The 7,029-nt window shown below is 52.0% G+C and overlaps 1 long non-coding RNA gene across 1 annotated transcript; it reads left to right on the top strand.

Moving 5' to 3' along the window:
- Positions 1-3,977: 3,977 nt before the first annotated feature.
- Positions 3,978-5,815, top strand: LOC132693730 (uncharacterized). The gene is made up of 2 exons (XR_009616928.3): positions 3,978-4,384; positions 5,225-5,815. It is a non-coding gene; the product is annotated as an uncharacterized LOC132693730 (long non-coding RNA).
- The last annotated feature ends 1,214 nt before the right edge of the window (positions 5,816-7,029 follow it).

The following is a 7,029-nucleotide window of genomic DNA, read 5'->3' as shown; positions in this document are numbered from 1 at the left end:
CAGAGCACAAGTAAAACAGCTTGCCCAAGATCACACAGCTAGCTCTCCAGCAGCAGAAGCAGGATCTGAACTCCACCATCCACCAGGGAGCCCTGTGAGTGGGGATCCCGGGGTCGGGTTCCAGGGCCAACGGTCGCCAGTGACCGTGGGAGGCCTGCCCGGGAGAGTCGGTGGCCCCCCAGCTCTCTGTGTGCTCCCCTCAGGACCTTTCAGGCTGCATATCTGACATCAAGCAGTAAGTGTGGTGTGTTCCCGACTACAGGCCCTGAGGGAAAATCTGAGGAGCTAATATTTTTTTATAAAAAATCTATATCCTGGGGCGCCTGGGTGGCTCAGTCGGTTGAGCGTCTGACTTCGGCTCAGGTCATGATCTCGCGGTTCGTGGGTTCAAGCCCCACATCGGGCTCCGTGCTGACAGCTCGGAGCCTAGAGCCTGCTTTGGATTCCATGTCTCCCTCTCTCTGCCCCTTCCCTGGCTCACAATCTCTCTCTCAAAAAAAAAATGACATGTTTTAAAAAAAAAGAAAATACATATCTTTTGCAGCAAAAATCCTAATACTTAGTAACACTAATGTGTTGTTGTATCCTACAATATACGTGAGTTTCCAAATTATAATGAAAATTCTTTTAGGTTTACTTATTTAGAGAGAGGGTGAGAGTGTGCACGGCAAGCGGATGGGGGGTGGGCAGAGAGAGAGAGAGAGAGAGAGAGAGAGAGAGAGAATCTAAGCAGTCCGCTCTGTCAGCACAGAGCCCAACATGGGACTTGAACCCATGAACCGCGAGATCATGACCAGAGCGGAAATCAAGAGTCGAACACTTAACCATCTGAGCCACCCAGGCGCCCCTCAAAATTACAATTTTAATATTACTATCAAATATATACCTGTGGAGTAAAGAGGTGTGTTTACAGTTTTCGGGGGGATTTTATTGTCCTTGGAATGTATTTCACTAAGGATGTATTGTAAGAGCACAGTGCCCAGAAGTAACTTGAAATTATCCTTTTCTCTGTGGTTATTACACTGATTTAGAAAAAAATATTTTTTTAAATTTGCATCCAAATTAGCATCTAGTGCAACAATGATTTCAGGAGTGGATTCCTTAGTGCCCCTTCCCCATGTAGCCCCTCCCCCCTCCCACGACCCCTCCAGGAACCCTCAGTTTGTTCTCCATATTTAGGAGTCTCTTCTCTTTGGTCCCCCTCCCTGTTTTTATATATTTTTTGTTTCCCTTCCCTTATGTTCATCTGTTTTGCCTCTTAAAGTCCTCTTATGAGTGAAGTCATATGATATTTGTCTTTCTCTGACTAATTTCACTTAGCATAATGCCCTCCAGTTCCATCCACATAGTTGCAAATGGTAAGATTTCATTCTTTTTGGTTGGCAAGTAATACTCCATTGTGTGTGTGTGTGTGTGTGTGTGTGTGTGTGTGTGTGTGTGTGTATACCACATCTTCTTTATCCATTCATCCATCGATGGGCATTTGGGCTCTTTCCATACTTTGGCTATTGTCGATAGTGCTGCTATAAACATGGGGGTGCATGTGTCCCTTCGAAACAGCACCCCTGTATCCCGTGGATCAATGCCTAGTAGTGCGATTGCTGGGTGGTAGGGTAGTTCTATTTTTAGTTTTTTGAGGAACCTCCATACTGTTTCCCAGAGCGGCTGCACCAGCTTGCATTCCCATAGAAAAAAATTTTTTGATGTTTATCTACTTTTGAGAGAGAGAGGGAGAGGGAGACACGGAATCCAAAGCAGACTCCAGGCTCTGAGCTGTCAGCACAGAGCCCAACGCGGGGCTTGAACCCACAAACCGCGAGATCATGACCTGAGCCAAAGTCGGATGCTCAGCCAGCTGAGCCACCCAGGCACCCCTGTATTGATTTTAACAATGAGTTAGCGCTCTTCCCCGCATCCTCGTGTTTTCATTTTATTTTGGAGTTGTTACATAGATGAAAGTCAAGCTATATAAAAAGTGAGAATCGCTCCTGTTCCTGTCCCCTCACCCTGTTCCTACCCATGATCCTCGCTGGTTTCTGGCTCATCCTTCCCGTTTCTTATTCTGTGAGCTAATGTAAAAGGGAGCAGGTGGTGCCTGACAGTCTCTGAGGAACTGACATTTAACTGAGACCAGAGGTGACCAGGATGCATCAACCGTGCACACGGTTTATTTTTATTAAGTTCGCCAGATAATCACCCGGAAATTTTGCCCGGACTGGAGGGGGCAAACATGCCACTTGGTGAATCATTTTCATTCATGCAACAAACAAACATTGACTGGGCTTGTGTGGGTGCCAGGGAAGCCAGGTGCCGAGCTGAAGCAGAGTAGAGTGCTGGGGTGAGGGGTAGGGAGCACAGGGCTGGAGTCCCGAAGGCCAGCTTGGCCCCTCTGTGACCTTGGGCATTGTCTGGGTCCTGGTTTTCTGTAAAACGGGGGTGATGATACCTGCTTCAGAGGGTGATAGGATTAGGTGAGATGACAGAACAACGTTCGGGTTCTCCATGCCATGTTCCCAACCCTTTGCTCCTAACGATCCTATGAGGTTGGTGGGTAAGGATGCCCGTTTTGTAGATGAGAACACTGAGGCTCAGAGAAACCTGCCTGGCTCCGTAGCCCATGCCTTTAGCCTTCACTACAGCCAGGCACTTTATATGTGCTCAGTAATGGTAACTATACATCTCAAACGTGAGGTGTGACCTTGGCCTCCAGGGGCTCACAGCTTAGGGGAAAGACTCAGACAGACCTAGCAAATGGTTCATCCCAATCCAGAATCCGGTGTGAGATGTTCAGTGTGAACAAGAGACAAAGGAGGGAGGGGAATGTGTCTGTTGTCCTCAAGGAAGGTGTTTCAAGGATACTTGACCTGAGCCTTGAAATGGAACAGTTTGTTGAGGGCAAGTCATTCCTAGCCGAAGAAATAGCATGTGCAAAGGCCCAGAGGTATGAACTAGCTTGATATTCTAATTCCAAGCACAGGGAGGGGTGCCTGGGTGGCTCAGTCGGTTAAGCATCCAACTCTTGTTTTAGCTCAGGTCGTGATCTCACCTTTCATGGGATCGGGTCCCGAGTTGAGCTCTGCACTGACAGTGTAGAGCTTGCTTGGGTTTCTCTCTCTCTCTCTCTCTCTCTCTCTCTCTCTCTCCCTCGCTCTGCCCCTCCCCCACTCATGCTCTGCCTCTCAGTCTCTCAAAAATAAATAAATGTTAAAAAATTTAAAAAAAGGGGCGCCTGGGTGGCGCAGTCGGTTAAGCGTCCGACTTCAGCCAGGTCACAATCTCGCGGTCCGTGAGTTCGAGCCCCGCGTCAGGCTCTGGGCTGATGGCTCGGAGCCTGGAGCCTGTTTCCGATTCTGTGTCTCCCTCTCTCTCTGCCCCTTCCCCGTTCTTGCTCTGTCTCTCTCTGTCCCAAAAATAAATAAAAAAAAAAAAAAAAAAAAAAAAAGTTGAAAAAAAATTAAAAAAAAAAAGAATTCCAAGCACAGAGAGGAAGGAGAAGATCCAAAGATCTACTCCACAGCAGCTGATGCTGGAGGACACAGAGGTGATTCTGTAAAAACTTGGGGTGCAGAAAGCTGTTCTCACTTGCAAGCAACTCATTATTCCTGAGCCTTGGTTTTCTTATCTGTAAAATGGGAATGATCATGCCATACAGAAGCTGTAGTTCCCCACAGGCCCGACCAATCAGTGCCTACTCTCCTGCCTGACTTTATCTGCCAGCACCTACAATGTGAGACGCGCCTGATTAGGGGAGAGGATCCCCATGGATGTGAACTTGAGGGATGTGAATCTGGCAACAGTAGACAGGGAGAAGGGTTAGGGAGCCATGCCAACAACCCAGGCAGGAGGCATCCAGAAGGCAAGGATGACTGAACCGTTTCAGAACACGGTCTGTTTTTAGCTCGCTGAGAGAGAGAGAGGAGTCAGGAGGCTGTGAGGTTGCCTGCTTGGACGCCTGAGAGCACAGCAGGAACACCGACCGAAAGCTTGAAAGCAGGTGGAGCTGGAGAAGGGCGTTCTGAGAGTTCCAAAGGAGGCGGCCAGCGAGGTGGTGGGGAGCAGAGCTGGGGGCGGGGCATCAGAAAGGAGGGCGTGGCCAGCAGCCAGCCGCGAAAGAGCAGTTGAATGGGTGAGGCTGCCGAAAAAGAGAGCTTCTGGCTGACCATTTTGAGTTCCTTAAAAAAGGAATATAATTTAATAAAAAATGCACGTATCTTAAGTTTACAGCTCCATTGTTCTTCACCTGTCTACACACCTGTGAAATCACCACCTGATGAATTGTAGGCGACTGTCAGGACTGCAGCGGGCTCCCTCCGGCCCCTTCCCATACAGTGTCCCCCACTCCCGTACAGACACAGGACGCCACCCTTCCGGATTCCATCAACAGGTGATCTTCTGACTCCAGGAGGTGGGAGGAGGCCGTGCGTGCAGGACCCCCCACGGGAGGAGGAAGGCCTGGGCCCAGCACCTCCTCCGGTGGGTTTTGAGGGTCAGAGACTTGTGCACCTGTTTGGAGGCCGAAGAACCCTTGGGCGGGGGGCGGAGGGGGGGGCCGGTGACGGGCTGCAGAAGGTTTAGAGGAGCGGGGAGAGGAGGGGACAGAGGGAGAACCTGGTCTGGGACAAAAGGAGGGGCAGGGCCTCCACCGGACTCGGTTCGGTCACTTCCCCTGTGTGGCTGGTCACCCGCAAAAACACAAGCCCCTGGTGTCACTGCGCTGCTCCTTCCTAGACGGTGGCCTCCCGTCTGCATTCCTACCTACAACCCAGGGCCTCCCACGGGGAGTGGACCCGGCGGACCCCTGTGGCCAGCTCCGGGGGGGGGGGGGCACTCCGGCAGGGCTTTAGCGAAGGGAAGAGCCTTCTACTCCAAGATCCTCTCGCCCTCTGCCGCTCCTCCAGCCATGCCCTAGTTGAGAAATAGATGTGGGCAGGGTTGGAGCTAAGAACGCCGAGCCCTGCGTCACATCCTCCCTCCCAGAGCGCACCACACAAGCGCCGGCAGAAACGCGCCGGTCAGTCCGAGGGATGAACACATTCCCAGTTCCCGCCTCGCCCGGCCGGATCCCCAGCCTGTACGACTCTCTTACTCACGCCACACTTCTCTGGGGCCGTGACCCTGCCGTGGGGGAGAAGGGGTCTGGTGCGCACGATCGATGTTGCCGTGGTGACACCTGTCCCCTCCCCTCCTCCTCTCCCTGGCCCCTCCCCGCCTCCTCTTCTTTCAGCCTCTCTCCAGCAGCTTCTGTGCCCTCCCAACTGCGTGAGGCCGCAGCCCCCACAGCCTCCTGAGGTTCAGGAAGCTGCCCTTCGGGGCCTGGCTTCACCCAGGCTGTGCTGCCCCTACAGGAGAGGCTGTCGGGACAGGGGAGCAGCCCAGCCGGCTTCCCCGGGTGAGCAGAGTGGAGGGCCCAGCCCTGGGGCACAAGGAGGCTCCCCGGGGACTGTAACCTGGCCTCCTGCAGGTCCCGGGGGAGAATAGCACCGGAGGTAATCACACCTCCCAGCTTTTCATCTCAGCATCTTCAAAGCACCCATGATGAAGGGGCGGCCCCTTTGAAGTTGTACCCAGTCACTGTAGCTCCGAGGCTGGCACGGCCCAGCCTCTTGCTTTCTCCTCTCCTCCCTCTCATCAAAGCCTCTCTGAGGAAACCCTGGACCCTGCCTCCCTAGCTCCCCACCTGCAGTGAACCTCTCTTTCCCAATGGCAGCCCTCCAGGGTAGCTGGCCGCAGCCTGGGATTTTGTAGAGAATCTGACCCATGTTCCTAGGAACTCCAAGGAAACTGGCAGTAAATCCTTCTCTTTGGCCTGCTTTCACTTGCTTGTTTGTTCGTTTCAGCTAGGTAAATTAGAAGTGGGACTCGGCCTCACCTACAGGGGAGGGACAGGGGTGTGTGTGTGTGTGTGTGTGTGTGCACGTATGTGTCTCCACTCAGGCTCTTTTCGCGGCAACCTGTAAATCATCACCAGCCACATCCCTGATTTATACACACACACCCCAGATGGCATCCGAGAAACGGCCTTGCTGATGGCCACTGATGCCCTGAATGTCACCACCCCTACAAGAGAGGCTGTGCGAAGTCGGAAGCATTTTCTCTTGCTGCCCGATTTTCCTAGTCCCCTTTGGGCTGGCATGGGTCCCGGGTTCATGTCACAAACATCCTGTGTGCCAGGCTGCTCTGGTGTGACCTTGGCCTCTCTGCGCCTCAGTTTCCTCATCTGTCAAATGGCAGTCACTGCTGCTTGCTGAGATGACAAAGAGGTTAGTGCATTGCTGGCTCCGAGTGAATGCTCAATAAATAGTAGTTGTGATATGGGGCGCCTGGGTGGCGCAGTCGGTTAAGCGTCCGACTTCGGCCAGGTCACGATCTCGCGGTCCGTGAGTTCGAGCCCCGCGTCGGGCTCTGGGCTGATGGCTCGGAGCCTGGAGCCTGTTTCCGATTCTGTGTCTCCCTCTCTCTCTGCCCCTCCCCTGTTCATGCTCTGTCTCTCTCTGTCCCAAAAATAAATAAAAAACGTTGAAAAAAAAAAAATAGTAGTTGTGATAAAGGTGATAGAGAGCACACCCCCGTGTGTCAGGTGCTGGGAATGCAAAGATGATTACGATCCGGTCCTTTTTTGCCCTCCATTTATGGGAGCACTATTCTCCTGACTTCCAGAAATTCTCTGTGCATTTTAAATCATACACACACACACGCATACGCCCCCCCAATACATATGCCCATATGTATTTGCATTAAATGTGACATCCAGAACTTACTGTCCTTTGTGACATTTGCTTTTTTCCACTTGATGACATATCCAGGGGAACTGATATTTTATCAAGGACCCGAAAGGAGGGGCAGAAGGAAACGGGGCGGAGATAGGAGTCGGGAACATGTTCCCGGTGATGACAACAGCAGCTTCAAGGTCCGACGCTGCTGGAAATAGAATCACTGATGGCAGATCAGAATCAGCCCCGTAGAGCCTGTTTTTGTTTTCAGTTCCAGACAGGAGTTTCACGAAGGGCCTTCTTACTGTTTCTATTTGTA

Source organism: Panthera onca, chromosome B4, assembly GCF_046562875.1.
Source record: "Panthera onca isolate mPanOnc1 chromosome B4, mPanOnc1 haplotype 2, whole genome shotgun sequence".
In the NCBI taxonomy this organism is placed as follows: Eukaryota; Metazoa; Chordata; class Mammalia; order Carnivora; family Felidae; genus Panthera; species Panthera onca.
This window is presented reverse-complemented; position numbering and strand designations above follow the sequence as displayed.